Raw genomic sequence first — 15,568 nt, 5'->3', positions numbered from 1 at the left:
CGCATCTTGCAAAGGATATTATTATTTTCTTCATCGCTCATCTCAAATGTCCTCAATATGTAAAAATTATCCATCTTCATTTAACTATACCCAATACACCCTGACTCTTTGTTACAAAACATTCTAGTCTTCCTATAACTTGGAAACATGTTATTCTATTGGTTGTTTTATTTTTTCCTAAATTAACATTTCTTTGCCTGACATTTCTTATTACAATCAATATTATTAATTGACTGACTGATTGATTAACTCAGCATAGAAACTGACAGAAATGAATATCTTCCCCCTGCTGATTTACTTCCCAAAGGTTTGTAACAAGTAAATTTGAAGAAGTCCGAAATGAGAAACAAAGAACTGCATTTTGTTCTACAGCATATGTTCAAAGGCTGAAGTATTTAGGCAATTCTCCACTACCTTCCCAGGTACTTTAGAAAGCAACCAAATCAAAACTGTAATAATATCTGGAAACCAATACTTGAATCTGGGATGTGTACAATGAGAGAAGTGACTTTCTCACTGCATCACCATGCTGGCCTCCTGAACACCTATTTGCTGTATGTAGATCACAGCTTTGCTGGCTCTTCCTCTTGCGTTTTTGTTGCTTTCATTTGCTTTTTATTTTTCTGCACCTTATGGGTGACATAATTAGCACATTGGGCATTTCACTTCCATTTTTATGACTATATAAATATTGACAAATATTTATGAAACTCAATCTAATTATCTGATAAATAAAATTCACAGTAATATCTCAAAACAGTCCTTTGAAAATAATCATGATAATAATTTTTTTATGATTATATATAGGTCTACAAAGATTAAAACAGATTTGAGACATTCAGTATTATAATCTCTTTTTAGATTTTCTAAAGTTCTAAAATAGCTTACATTTTAATATGTTTCATACTACATCCACAGGAGAATGTAATGTGAAATTAAATGTTTATTTCATGAAAGAAAAAAGGTTTCTGGTGCAAAAGGTGGCCCAAATATGTACATACGTACATATATATGTATATATATATATAATAATGTTCAAAATTGATATTATATTAAACGTGGAATGTGCTTTAATATAGCATTTATTTTTTGTAGCTAATTAATATTTTGTGAAGTATTTTTACTGACTTATTTTTCAATATTTATTAGTGTTTCTGATCTTGACAGAACAGTTTGTTCTACGAAATTAATTAGTATAGCAAATGAATTCAAACACAAGAGATTTTTTTTTTTGTAAGAGTGTAACTGATTCTGTGAAACAATAAAGAAAGAGAAGTATTCTGGGGACAGAGGTTTTTTTTTAACATAATGTATGTAAACCTTTTTTTCACAAATTCTTGAGTATCAAATATTACCTTTCATCTCTGAACACATACTTAGGAAAATAAATTCAGTCTAATGATTCCTGAAGAAACACTCAGAGCGTTACTTAAGAAATGGAGCTAAGGATGAAAAGCCATCTCATTTAGGCTGATTTTGTAAAGTTACAAAAGCATTTATCTAAGTAATTAGTCAATATACTGTGTGGCTTTCCCTTTACTTTGGAGCTCTGCAATCATTCACTATCAATCTGTAAAATTAGTTTAGAATGAAAGAAATGATGAAATCCACATGCATATATTGAGATGAACAACTTTCCTTAATTGCTTCATAAATCCATACAATAAACATGTGACAGAGTAATCAAAGTAACATGTGCTTGAAAACTTAAAAATCATTGTTGCCTCTGAAAATGTTGTGTAGCATGTTGGATGTCACACTCTTTTTTTTTTTTTTACATTTTCTCACTAAATATTTGGAAAGTGTTTTTTTCCTGAATTTTTTATAACTAAAAATTGGCAGTTACACCAGAAAGTGTTCATGCAGTTTTTCATTACCAGTAAAATAATTATGAAATCATATGGTAGTTTATCTATCTGTGATGACATACATAGCATTTGTTCAGGAATTCAAAGAATTTATTTCCTTTTTCATACAGTGTGAAAAGTATTCAGAATATTAATTTGGCTTACTTCATGCTCAAATTTCCATAGAAAGCATTAATATTCAAAAGGAAAAGTCCATCTCGATATTCAAGTATAAAACAGCTGTTTTGGAATTTTAATCCATTCTCTTGCTTAATGTACTGGTTAGTATTTAAAGTGAATTTTTTTCTCTTTTTGTTCACTAGCTTTCTTCATCATTCCCTCCCTCACCTTGCTTCTCTCCAACCCTTCCCATCCTTGCTTCTTTCTCAGTTACCCTTCTGGCATCACTCTTTGTTTTCCTGATTCCTTCCATCATTCATTTTCCTTTGTTCTACTTCCCCCCTTTGTTTGGAGCATTTAGCAACTCAATTCTTGAAAAAAGACAAACACTATTGGTGATATCTAAAAATGACTATTTGCTGGAGAGTCATTTTGAAATATTTGACATTGACTATGTGTGTATGAAAAAAAATCATAGGAAACTAACTATTTAACAGATAAATTACTTGGCTTTGTAACGTAGCTTTAGAATTGATTGTTGTTCTGAAGTTTTAAGGAAGGTGGTCCTGTAACCGAGCATAGATAAAGCATGGGAACAAAACAGCAGGATGTCATTTGCTGTACCAGTTAAGAAAACGACAAATAGAAATAGTGATGAAAAAATAGTTACTTGAAGTAAACAGTATGTTTTCGTACCAAGATAACGCTAGGAGAGAATATACAGAATAAAAGAATTGCAGGTTCTTTGGACAAGTTTGAAAGCAGTTTCAAAATAGTCAGCTGATGTGAGAAATTTTGAGGTAACACCTTTAAGGCATTGTCATAAAATCAGTTACACTATTTTGGGGGTGGGACATATGTCAGTGACTATTCTTTTTTTGTGTGTGGTGGGAGGAATTAGCAACATTTATTGAGCAGCCATGTTCCTAGCAGTGTGTTCAACTATTGGACCAGAAGTAACTCCCAGAGACTTAACCGATTGTTTCATTAAGTGTGAGGATACCAAGAGTATTTTGCCTGATGTTGTCAAATGACCCAGTTAGCATCTCTTGAAATACTGTCCACCAAAAGTCTGAGGTTTTGAAGTGATCTTTTGGTGATATTTCCTATCCAGCAATGATGCTTAAGTCTTTCTTCACAGCCTCCTGGCTCTGTTCTTCATTGTTTAGGGTTCATTCAAGTGATTCCATCTTGACTTTGACAATGTTTGTATTTCTCCTTTGGGATTCCAGTGTTTTCCCTAATAACACTGCTCAGAAGTTCTCTTGTGTTTCGGTCTTGTTTGTTCCTCATTGCCAGCATGGAACTTTTCTGGTTGTTGGTTTGGTCGGATTCCATTTGGGAGGCAAGCACTTGGTTCCAGGAGGGTTGGTATCCAAAACCTTTTGAACTACATTTAAGAAACAAAGAGATTTTACACAGAGTGCTTCTTAGGTCAAGTTTTCCTGATGTCCATTGTCAAATTTTATTTCATTTGTTCTCTAGGCAGTAATCATCATCTCAATGTGTTGAGCCCACATTAGTTTGTTGAAAGTTGTATTTCTGGAGATTTTGACAGGCAGCAGACACAAAGGTTAAAAAAGGGCACTGGTACTGTGATGTAGCAGGTTAAGCTGCCTCTTTGGCTCTCTTTTTGCTAATGTTGGTAGCGGTGTGAGTCCTGGCTGCTTTATTTTCTTTGTTTTATTATTTTTTGTTGATTACATTTTGTTTTGCTACACATTTTTATAGGCTCTGGGATTTCCCCTAACCCGCTCCTTTGCCCTCCCCCCATGGTGGATTCCTCCACCTAGTGGCAATATTACAGCTCAAATCCAGTTAAGATTCTTTCATTGTAGGCATATACCAAGCATAGAGTCGAGCATCTTATTGTCCAGATACACTCAACGGTTTCTTGGGAAGACCATCTCTGGTCTGAAGGCTGAGCTGACAGAATTATATCCTGACCACTTAAAAGCCCCAACATAACATCAACAACAATTTACAACATTATGGAATCAATTGACATAGTATTGAGTAACCAATATGTTAAAAACAAATGCAGGTTCTTATCCACCCACATCCTGTGACTACTTCATTAACATTTCAATTTTAGTTTATACACAACCAGCTTCTATCCACCTTAAAATGGCTATAAGGTACGATTCAACTGTCTTGTGTCTATTATCATTTTAGTATTAAGCAGTTTATAATGTTGAATCATTATTTTTACTGAACTTGGCAGATTTTAGGTAGACTTTTTTAAAGCATGGCAAATAAACCCATTTAGGTAGTTATAGCGTATGCATTCATCTGCCTATCTCTTAAACACTCCTACTTCAGTACTTGGGTTTGATTCTGAGATAACATTCCTGGATCCATGTTCCTACTAATAGCGACAATGGAAGACAGCAGTTAGTGTTTCAAATAATTATGTCCCAGACATACAGGGAAGATACTTGCATTTTGTTTCTGACTCCTGGCTTAATCCAAATTCTGCTAGGATATCTGTTTCAGTAATATACCTGGAAATTAAAGTCTTCTTTTTAAATATATTTTCCTCTATGTTTTCTTTAAAGAGACATATGATTTAGGGACATATGTGTTCCAATTAAAAGGAAAAGTAGAAAAAAGTTTCAATGTCAATAATGATGTATGAGAAGACCAGCCATGCCAGTGGAATAAATGTTGACATTTATCAAAGACAGCCTTTTGCAAATATGATTCATTGCATAAGTTTAATTGGCAATGTAGCCAATCTACAGACTTGGAAAAAGTCAAAATTCTCGTCTATGTTCTTTTCTCATTGATATACTATTTAATATTCACAGTTCATTGCCAGATGAGATCATAAACTTCTGTAACCATGAACCTTGGTAACATCTGATTCATATATAAGAACTATAAATTTTAAAATCATCAACAGTGATCCGTGCAGTGGGGTTGACAACAAATCGTTATGTCTACAATTGAGAAGCTGTAATTTTCATGTCTGTAGGTTAAGATAACCATTAAACACAGTGGTAACTTTTAAACGTTTCAGTATTTTATTTAAAAGTCAAAATCAAATGTATATAATCACTTTTAGATAAAATGAAGAGCTACTAATTTACAATTTTGCTCAAAATAAAATATACACTTGCACACATAGAAATAATTTTAAGTGTTACTGCATATTTGATATCCAGATAGTTATATCACTGATAGATGATTGGCTATTCAATTAGGCAATCCATTTTATTTTTAACAACAATTTTTGGCTAATGAGAAATTACTGTGGGCACAAACAATGAGCAAAGGCAGACACAGTCCTTCATAAAAGGCTGTAATATTGACATCTAATACAGCAACACATATTGAAAAGGGCATTTAAAATGTCCTCAATAAGTAATAAATGGCCACCCAAATGACAAATATGTGGGTGTCATATCCCGATTGTCTCTCCTGTAGAAAAATAAGTGATCCTAAAATATAACCAGGTTCTCTTCAGACAACTGAAAATGTTTCCTTCAGAAATGGTTGCAAGACTTTTTTTTTTTGTTTTTCATATATTAAGCACTTTCTTTCTTATTTCCAAAATTTTAATTATCCACATCCTCTGGTTCACTTCGTAAATGCTACGATGATCAGGGCCAGTCCTGGCAGAAGCCAAGAGCATAGATCTCAAATCAGATCTGTCATGGGAATCATGGGAGCTCAATTGCTTATCTCCCTCTGCTGCACCTTGGGATATGCGTTAAAAGGAAGCAGATGCCAGGAACTGCAGCTGGGTATGGCATCAAGGCGCTATTGTATGGAAACTTCCATTCCTAATTCAGTGGTCATTTATTCCTTTGTTTAGTAACTAGAAATAACTGAGTGGTTGAAACTGAATAACATAACATGATTTGAGTTAGAAAGCCCCTAAATGGATATTTAATAGCTCTGTCTTCTGGCATCCATTGCCCTTTGCAGCAACTTGACTTTTAGTGTACACTTTTGACTCACCTCTAATAAGTAGATTATGACAAAAGAGCTGGGATTTCTCTTTTGGCACTGCATTAACAAAATAATTTACCTTCAGTCTTAAGAATATTTTATTGTTTTAAAACTCATTTTTTGAGAAAAATCAGCAGCATGTGGTGAGATGAATTGCCTAGAGCCAAAAGCAAAATTGAATGTTGTTGACAATTATGAATTGAAGAATATGACTGTCACTTCACTCGTAAGAATGAAGCTTAACACGGATCTTTCTGCAGAAGGCCTTAAGTCACAGCAGTCCCAGGTCACTATGTACTGTCATTTGTGAAATGCTTTTAGTTTGAGGATGCCCAAAGTCTTACAATCCACAGGGATTGTGATATGCTCATATTTGCTCATTCAAACTACTATGTTAGGAGGTAGTTTTTTCACATGGTGCAGTAGACAAATTGATCTAGCAAAAGATGACTCTGTGAGGCATCTCAAAATGTACCTTAGTTAGAATAAAGTTTAGAAGTATAATGGAAGTAAGAGTGAGTTGACATTATCTTGGATTGAAGCAGCTCTTAAAATCTGTTAAGAGTTGTACTTGTAGCAAGACTTGAGAACACAGGAAGGAAGACGATATAAAGATGAGCCAGAGATTTGAGCACTCAAAGAAAATTGATTGCTATCATTCTCCAGGAGAGGGCGTCAGCGCCTCCAGAAGATACAAAGCTATTGATATTTTGTTCACCAGCACTGGGAGAACAAACTTATGTCATTTCTAATCTGTTGACTATGTGACACATGATCACAAAGCCCTGGGAAACTAATATAGTAATAGATAAATGTTATAAGATTAAAAACAAAACAATAATTCCTGGAAAATGTACAAAATATGGCATAATTCATTGCCAACATTTTTATTGTAATAACTTAAAAATAATGAAAATGGAAAACATTTGAAGAAACTAGAAGTTGAATAATTGACCAAAAGTATTTCGCTCATGGTAATGATAAGAAAATTGCTACTTTATCCTATTTAACTTATAAAATAATGTTTTAACTATTAAAAGATTAAGTTAATCTCTACTCAGAACTGAAATGGTAGATGCCAACTTGTATTAACTCAATGAACTGCATATATATATCTATTTATGTATGTAAATTTATACATATTGTATGTATTTTTTCAGTGTCATGGTCTTTCATTTACAGTTGCCATAGAAAACGGCTTTGCTGTTACCCAAATTTTGTAGCAAATTCATGAAGTTGGCATTTCAAATTGATTGAAAAACTCTTTTAGAGCACTGACTTCCTCCTTTTTCCAACTTACTAATTGTACTGGACAGTTTTATTCCAGAAACTAGAGTACCTCGTCCAACTGAAAAGCGCAACAACTCAATGGACAACTAGCAAAGCACCTGTGAGGAACCTCCGAGGAAGACCAAAAGGATGCGTATAAGGCACCCACAGCATTTAGCGTGGTGATATTGAGCTTACTAGATGCATAATATGCCCTCATGCTGTCCAGACAATAATGAGACAATACAAGTTTCAAAATGGCAAGTATATAAATTAAGAAACGTGTAAAAAAAACAAACAAGTAAGATTTTGTTTTAGATCTAATTCAGTCTATATTACTTGCAAAGGCTATTTTGGACCTAAATTTAAGGGATGAATCTAAATAGGCCATAACATTGCTATGTTGGACAAAAGCTTCTAGAGCATGGAAAGCAGCAGAAGTAACACTGATGGAGCACACTAGGAGTGTGCTGCCAGATGAGGAGACAAAGGTAAACTAGCGTCGAAGCATTCCAGGTGGGGGGGCGCGCTTTCAACAGTAAGAATGCATTCTAAGCATATGCTTTGGTGATTGGACAGACATGATTCTTTACAAAGGCTAAGTTTTGGAAGAACATTCCATTAGCTGACTGTGATATACTTTGCAAAGGAAGAAAAACGGGGGAATGGACATCTGCGAGACTATTTCTGAAGCCTAAAAAAGAAGTATCAGTAACTGTGGATGTAGATATAAGTTGCTGATTTTGAAATCTATCACAGACTTTAGGAGAAAGTTTTCTCAAGAAATAAAGTTTGTTGTGAGACCCAGCAAGGTTCTATATGCAGTTAGATAGCTTAGCCATCTGCATTCCTGCAAAGACGCTGACTTTCATGAAGAAAAATTATTGTAGAAAGATGAACTATTCAATCATGAGGATTCTAAAATTTGTGTTTCTAGATCACATCTTTATTAATAATTCCCCCTTTTGCAGCTACTACCTGTTATTTTGAACTCATTAATGCAATATTGATCCTGTAGGTTTTTTTTAAAGGTTTATTTTTATTATTATTTTTTTTATTATTGGAAAGGCAGATATACAGAGAGGAGAGACAGAGAGGAAGATCTTCCGATGATTCACTCCCCAAGTGAGCGATATGGGCCATACTATGCCAATCCGAAGCCAGGAGCCTCCTCCAGGTCTCCCACGCGGGTGCAGGGTCCCAAAGCTTTGGGCCGTCCTCCACTGCTTTCCCAGGCCACAGGCAGGGAGCTGGAAGGGAAACAGGGCTGCCGGGATTAGAACCGGCGCCCATATAGGATCCCGGGCGTGCAAGGCGAGGACCTTTAACCACTTGCACCACCGTGCCGGGCCCGATCCTGTAGTTTTTAGCTCATTTTTAATTATTCCTTTGTTAGTAGGTGTGCATTGTTGTAGCACTAACTTCTCTTTGAAATGTCACCTTTTTGATTATCTTATACAATGTATTATTACATTGTACTGTAATATATTATAACATATTGATATATTATACTGCTCATAAGTAACATACGAATAGATGAACAAGAAAATTAATGTTTTCTCTTAAAGTCATCAAAGAAATTTAACATTATATTTTAATAGAGTAAAACAGAATCAGATCCCTTAGGTCATGATGAAATATAATGAAAAGGAATTCACAGGAAGATTCTGGAAATTATTTTCCATATAGGGACATAACCAAATATTAATTTTAATATTCCTTTTTATAAACATATTTAGGGAACAACTGAATAAGTACTTGACTGTTATCTATCAAGTATAATGTTATTATTTAAGTCTTTTTAAAATTTTGCATATTTATTTAAACTATTCTAACCATTTAATTGAAATACTCAATACATATCAGTAAATTCACATAAGCATACAAATATATGTACTTCTGATCTGAGCAAACAATAAATTTCTGCCTTCGAAAATCTGTAGTAAGATCTCTACCTTCAACCTTACCCAAACATAACTTTTAAAGAGATGAAAGATCTAAATATAAGACCCCCAAACCAGGTAATTACCAAAGCAAAGAAGAAATGTTGCAGAAATTTTGGGCAAAAAAATTGTTTTGAACAAAATGAGACTGTACTGACAATAAAAGCAAAATTAGATAGGCATCAAGTTAAGAAGATTCTGCACACCAAAGGAAACAAACATGAAGGTGAAGGATGGGATGAAGTTGTGGTACACTGGGTTAAGCTGATGCCTGTAGTAGCATCCAATAGAAGCACTGGTTGGAGTCCCAGCCTTTTGATGTAACTCATTGCCAATTCATCTTCAAAAGCTATGAGAGATGGAAGGCACATGAAAGGCCTAAGTGGAGATACAAGTTCCACAGAAACCAAACTCCTCCCCTTCCTCGCCCTCTTGCTTTCCCTCTTCCTCTCCATTTCCTTTATGCTCTGCCTCTCCTGCTCCTTTCTCTCCCCCCTATTCTCCCTCTCCAGTTCCCCTCTCTTCTTCTCTTTCCTTTTCTACCTCTTCCTCCCCTCACCTCCTCCTTCTCCCGATTCTCTGTGTATACAACCCTCACATTTGTATCTCTGCCTTTCCAATAGATTTAAAAGCCTGTAAATACAATGTAAGGAGGCAAAAAAGGATGAAAATATTTATAAAGTATGCATTAAACAAATCACTAATATCCAGAGCTTATAAAGAGTTCAAGAAACTCAGCAACAAAACAATCACTTTAAAATGGAAAACAAATGTGAAAAAAAAGTGTTTCTCAAAATAAGCAGAAATGGATAGCAGACACGAGAATAAAAACATGCACAGGATTATTAGCCATCTTGGAAATGTAATTAGAAACCACAGTGAGGTACCATTTTATTTCAGTCAGATGGTTATCCAAGAAATTTTAAAAAGTAAAAAAAAAAAAAAAAGCTTGTAAGGTCATAAATAAAGGTATATTTTATTTAAACTTATTTTTTCTTATTTTTGAAAGGCAAACTTAGAAGAAGAAAAAGAAGAAGAATAGAAATTGAGAGAGAGAGAGACGAGAATCTTCTACACACTGGTAACCCTCCCAAATAACAACCACAACAGGGCCAGACTGGTCTGAAGCTAGGATTCAGGAATTTCTTCTGGGTCTCCTACACAGATGCAAGAAGCTAAGGAGCTGGGTTATCCTCTGCATCCTTCCCACGCTGTTACCTGGGAGCTAGATCAGAAGAGGAGGAGTTGAGGTTTGTACCAATGGCCACCTGGAATGCTGATGCCACAGGTCAAGCCCTGGCTTGCTATGCCACAGTGCCACTCACAAAATTTGGTTATAATTATATACTATTAGTATGGATGTAAATTGGTATAAACATTTGGAAAATAATGTGAAGATCCCTCTGAAAACTAAAACTACCGTAGGATCCAGTTACCCTACTTCCGGGAATATTTCCATAGAAAATGAAATCAGCATACAAAATATATACCTGCAGGTATATATTGTAGCATTGTTTGTAGCAGCTCCATTAGTAACAGCTAATATAAAGAATCAACCTAGATATCTGTCAATTAATAGGTGGATTAAAATATGCTGTAACAGTACCATACAAAATTAGTCAGTTGTCAACAAAATGAAATGCTGACATGTGTAGCAAAGTGAATGCAGCTAGAGATCATTATGCCAAGTGAAAGTAGCCAGCTATAGAAAAATATTACATATTTTATCTTATTTGTGGAAATTAATTATATAAGATAAAGAGATTCTGTGGATTTTTTTTTAATTTTTTATTTAGTTGCAAACGCCTCTTAGCTGAATCAATGTAAATGACAACAGACTTTTCTTTCCCAGGAAAATAATAAAAAATAAATGATAAGATATAATAATGCTGAATTCTTTAAACCAGCTAATGATTTCAGTCTTTCCAATTAATTTTTTAATTGTTGTCAAATGAATTTCAGTTATAATCTATTTACCCTACCAAGACAAACCAAATAAAGAAAATTACTCATAGTACAGATCTTTGTTAAACTGACCCTATATTGTGGTTTAATATGCTGGGTTTTTAAACATGTTTCAGTGGTGGAAAACCATGAGTGAAACTTCTCTGACGTAGATGACAATTATTAATGTCATCTCCTATTTCTGAAACTTATGATTGTTCTGTCAGCTGAATTGTGACTAGCAGAGTTAGTACTTCGGAAGTTCAATATGAAGTTAATAAGAACTAAACTCTGAAAATCTTGAAAGTGTGTCTTATGACAAACTTTCACTAGCACACAACTTCCTGCATCTGGAGGTAAGAAATGAGCATTCAATGCACATCAGGCTGATGAAGAGGTACCTATTTATGTAAACCATTTTAAACTCTTCTTTTGGGCATTTGAGAGGAACATCATTGAGTACACCTGAAGCAGAGGTTATGGGTTCTACACATTTGAGGAGCATTGGTACTGACAGGCTGATTTCATGAGAAGAGCCAGGAGCCAGGGCAGCTCTTCCCGGGCATAGATTTGGGGAAGAATGTGAGTTGAGGCTGTTTCCGCTAATCACTTCAGTCACACAATCATTCACTTCAGACAACCAGTTTGACTGCCTCTTTGCCCTTATTATCATGATGTTTGACTAAATTGATTCAACAACTCAATTGAAATGGCAGGACCACAAACCATCTTAGGCTCTGCAAATGCTACCTGCAATTTCAAGTCGATGGGCAGCACTCATCGTGCGCACAGGGTGTGGATAATGCAATAATTACTTTAAACATTTTCGCCTCTCCAAAGCCGGCTATTCCTGCTCTTCCCTCTTCTCTGGCAGGAGATCACTTTGATTTCTGCCTCAGAGAGAAAATAAACTAAAACACTGTAAAACATGCCACTCACGCACATCCTAACTGCCAGTTGTGGTCTCTTTTGATAAGTATCCCTGACTTTCAGAGACCTCAATATGCCTACACAATGATAACTGTATTTTTTATTGTTATTGTTGTCATTGTTTTCATTTGAAATGTGGAATGTGAATTTCATTCAGCAGAACATTCATTTGAAGAAAAACACTGCATGGTTCCTAGATGACTCCAACAGAATATTTTCTTTTCAGAATCCTATTTTCTTGCGATTGTACATTTCTCTGGTACTTTTTAAACCACAGACATAGTGATTCATTCACTAGGAAATGGCATGACTAATTTTATATGACTTTTTTTTTTTACTGAAGAAGAAAAAAGGAAGGAAACTTTAAAAGAGTTAAATTGTGCAACTTTACTTTTTTTTTCTCCATATCTTAGTGTATGTATGACCTAGCTAGCTGAAGTGAAAGACTAAAAATGTATTGATAACTCTCATAGATAAAACATGAAAAATTCTAACAGGTAGCTCTAAGATTCTCATTTCAGTAGGAAATTAAAATATGTCAGGATTCCTGATTGCTTTATAAGAATCAGTAACTAATACCACATTTTGTGATTTCAGCATAATTTGAGTTCTTTCAAGTAAATCTTTTGTATTTTGTTTTCTTTTTATTTTTCTTGATACAAAGTAATGCATGAGAAAGTCTGTCTGAATAGAAGAGGTTGGAGAATATAATGCAATGGTGACAATCTCTAATCCAAAAATGAAACTATAGCGGCGGCCATGACTTCTTGGTTGTGATAAGTGCCTATTAGCTCTTGAAACACTGATAACAATGGAGTTCATGCGTGCCTTTTCTCCTAATTCTCTCTATAAATTTGACTGTGACAGTCATATGCATAATTGTTTTGCATTTCAGAATGTTCAGACTTTAAGAAGAATTCATCACCAATGGCATGAATTGTAAATGCTCACTGCCCTCATGCTTTACTTAATCATGGTTTGCTTCAACTGATAAACATAAAACTACAACTTTTGATTTAGCCTCCTTTTCATGACTCCCAGAACACAGAAATAACAAAAATACTAAGAAAATTTGCTAAAAAGCAATACTAAATAAAATCTCTAAGCATAATCCAAGACATAAAATCATAAGCAAGTTCACAAATTAGGTTTTAGATGCAGCCGTCTTCATTTCATTCTAACCATCTTAAGGAAATAAATGGATTTTATGAGTTTAAGTTTTAATATTTATTTTCTTTGTTTTAAAGTCAGAAGTACAAAGACAATGGGACAAACACGTGGACACACACAAACACACAGAGCGAGCGAGAGAGAGACAGAGACAGAGAGACGGAGAGAGACAGAGAGAGACAGGGACAGATAATGTTCCGGAAGTTTGCAATAACCTGATCAGGGTTGTACCAGGTTAAACCCAGAGTCCCTTCTGTATCTCCCAGATGGGTGACTTGGGCCCATGTGCTGGGGTTGTCTTCTGCTTTTCCCAGGCTCTGAGTAGGTCTCTGAATCATACCTGGGGCATCCAGGAAAAGAAAAATCAGCATAATGAGATGCCGGTTTTACCAGCATTGACTTTACCCTTTAGACCATGATCCTGGCACCAAGGTTTATTTATTTAAGGGAATAAGAATTAAAAAGAAAAGTGTTTGCCTCTGTTTCCCTCAATCCGAAGTGCCGTCTTTATTTACAGTCTGCCAAAGATTCAGTAACAAACAGAGAGCTTGCTACTTCTCAAAATGAACCTCCGTAAAGTCAAAAGCAGGACCAAGCCGTTTGTCTGTCTCTCTTATCCCAAGGTGTCCTTTCCTGCCTTGTATCAAGAGGAATTCACTGACGTAAGGGAGTGACCCACCTGACCCTACAAGGTTTTCATCACCAGACTCAAAGAGTCATTTGCTGCTTCAATAGATTAGAACCTCCGTAGTTCAGTACAGACCTGGAGTGATGTGGGCACATCTGTCTGGGCAGGATGTAACTGCCATAATCATCTAACTCACAGATCAACTGGAGTCGACCTGACCATCATAAGGTCCATAAGGGTGCAGCCTCACTGATCGCTCAAATGCAGGTCCCAAGTTCCACTGAGTAGCCAGGAATGCAGACACAAGTTGATCACACCCCTCTCAATCCCAGCTTCAATGTATGAGAACCTTCAGCCCTAATTCCTCAGAGAGCTCATGGATTAGATGATAGTGCCGAGCCCCTTGCTCTGTGCATTGCAATATCTGTTGTTTTTCCATGAGCCTGAGGTCAGTAATTGGCTTTAGGTAGATCATGCAAAGATAAATCTGATGTTATAACCTGAACTCTAAGTTTATAAACACTGTCAAGCTAAAAGTAAAATGTGTAAGGGACCTAATCTTTCCTACTTCAATGCTGTAGTATGCATTATAAAATATTGTATTAAGTAAATGTGTGTTGAATCTGAGAATTTGGAGTTATGTTTTCTGGTCAAATCTTATTCAATTACTTGGGAAGTGGCTTCCACTTAATGTTTGAGGCCAATTTTCAGAAGAGCTATCGCTCACTTCAATTCACAGAAAACAGTGGTCAGCAAAATTGCTTTGCAAAGGGGCAGGTTAATATTTTTGCTCGTTGAATTTCAGTAATTTCCATATGGTGTAGATAGAACACAAATGCAGTGACAGAGTATATATAATCCAGTGAACATGGATGCTATGATAAAATTGAATTTTATATGCTTATTGGGAATTGCATAACTTTGAAGTGTAACTAAATCTCAGCTAAAAAAAAAAAAGTTTTCTTCAGCCATTTGAAGCTGCCAAAAACACTATTAGTTCACTGGCCCCATAAAACCTGTGGTGAGCTAGATTTGACCTGCGGGCTATAGTTTTTGACCGGGGAATAAAACTTTGATAGAACTTTTTGTAGATTAAATTAAAAATGACCTTTGCCTTGAGAAAAAATATCAACTGAATGGACTTCATTTTTAAAAGTGTCAAATGCCTATTTAAGGAGTATATTGTATTGTCCTTGCCTACATAATACATGAGAGATAAAAAAAAATAGAGCAAAATGTATATTTGTGTTTGAGATTAAAAAAAGATTATTTTTCTGGGAGTGTAAGTGGTTTCAGAATGGCAAAATGAGAGCACTTTTTTTTTTCTTTTTTTTTTTTTTTGCTTTTTCAATTGCATATATTGTGTTACTGTGACAATGAGTTTGGGTCCATGTCACTATGGAGGCATATATCATTAACTGTTGAAATCCTAATAATAACATATACCAAAAATGCAGTAATACCAAAGAAACCCTAAACTACTACTTTTCTAACAGTTTAGTAAAGAGACGTGTTTCCTAATAACAGTCCTGAACAAATTGTTTAAACACACACAGAATGTAATATATTTATTGTGATAGAAGGGCAGAATTGAACAGTTACTAGTAATATGCCAGTGCACATTGTTTTGTTGCATCGGCTTACTCACCTCGACATTTTTGTTTAAGAGGAAAAAAGCCCTAGAATATATTTATAGATTAACAGATCTCATTCTCTTCTTCTCCAATATGATATTATTGTTACCATCCTCTTATTGATGC

This window comes from Ochotona curzoniae, unplaced genomic scaffold (genome assembly GCF_017591425.1).
Source record: "Ochotona curzoniae isolate NIBS_2020 unplaced genomic scaffold, NIBS_Ocur_1.0 scaffold_4506, whole genome shotgun sequence".
NCBI classification, from domain to species: domain Eukaryota; kingdom Metazoa; phylum Chordata; class Mammalia; order Lagomorpha; family Ochotonidae; genus Ochotona; species Ochotona curzoniae.
The sequence above is the reverse complement of the archived record's forward strand: the minus strand, read 5'-3'. Positions refer to the sequence as shown.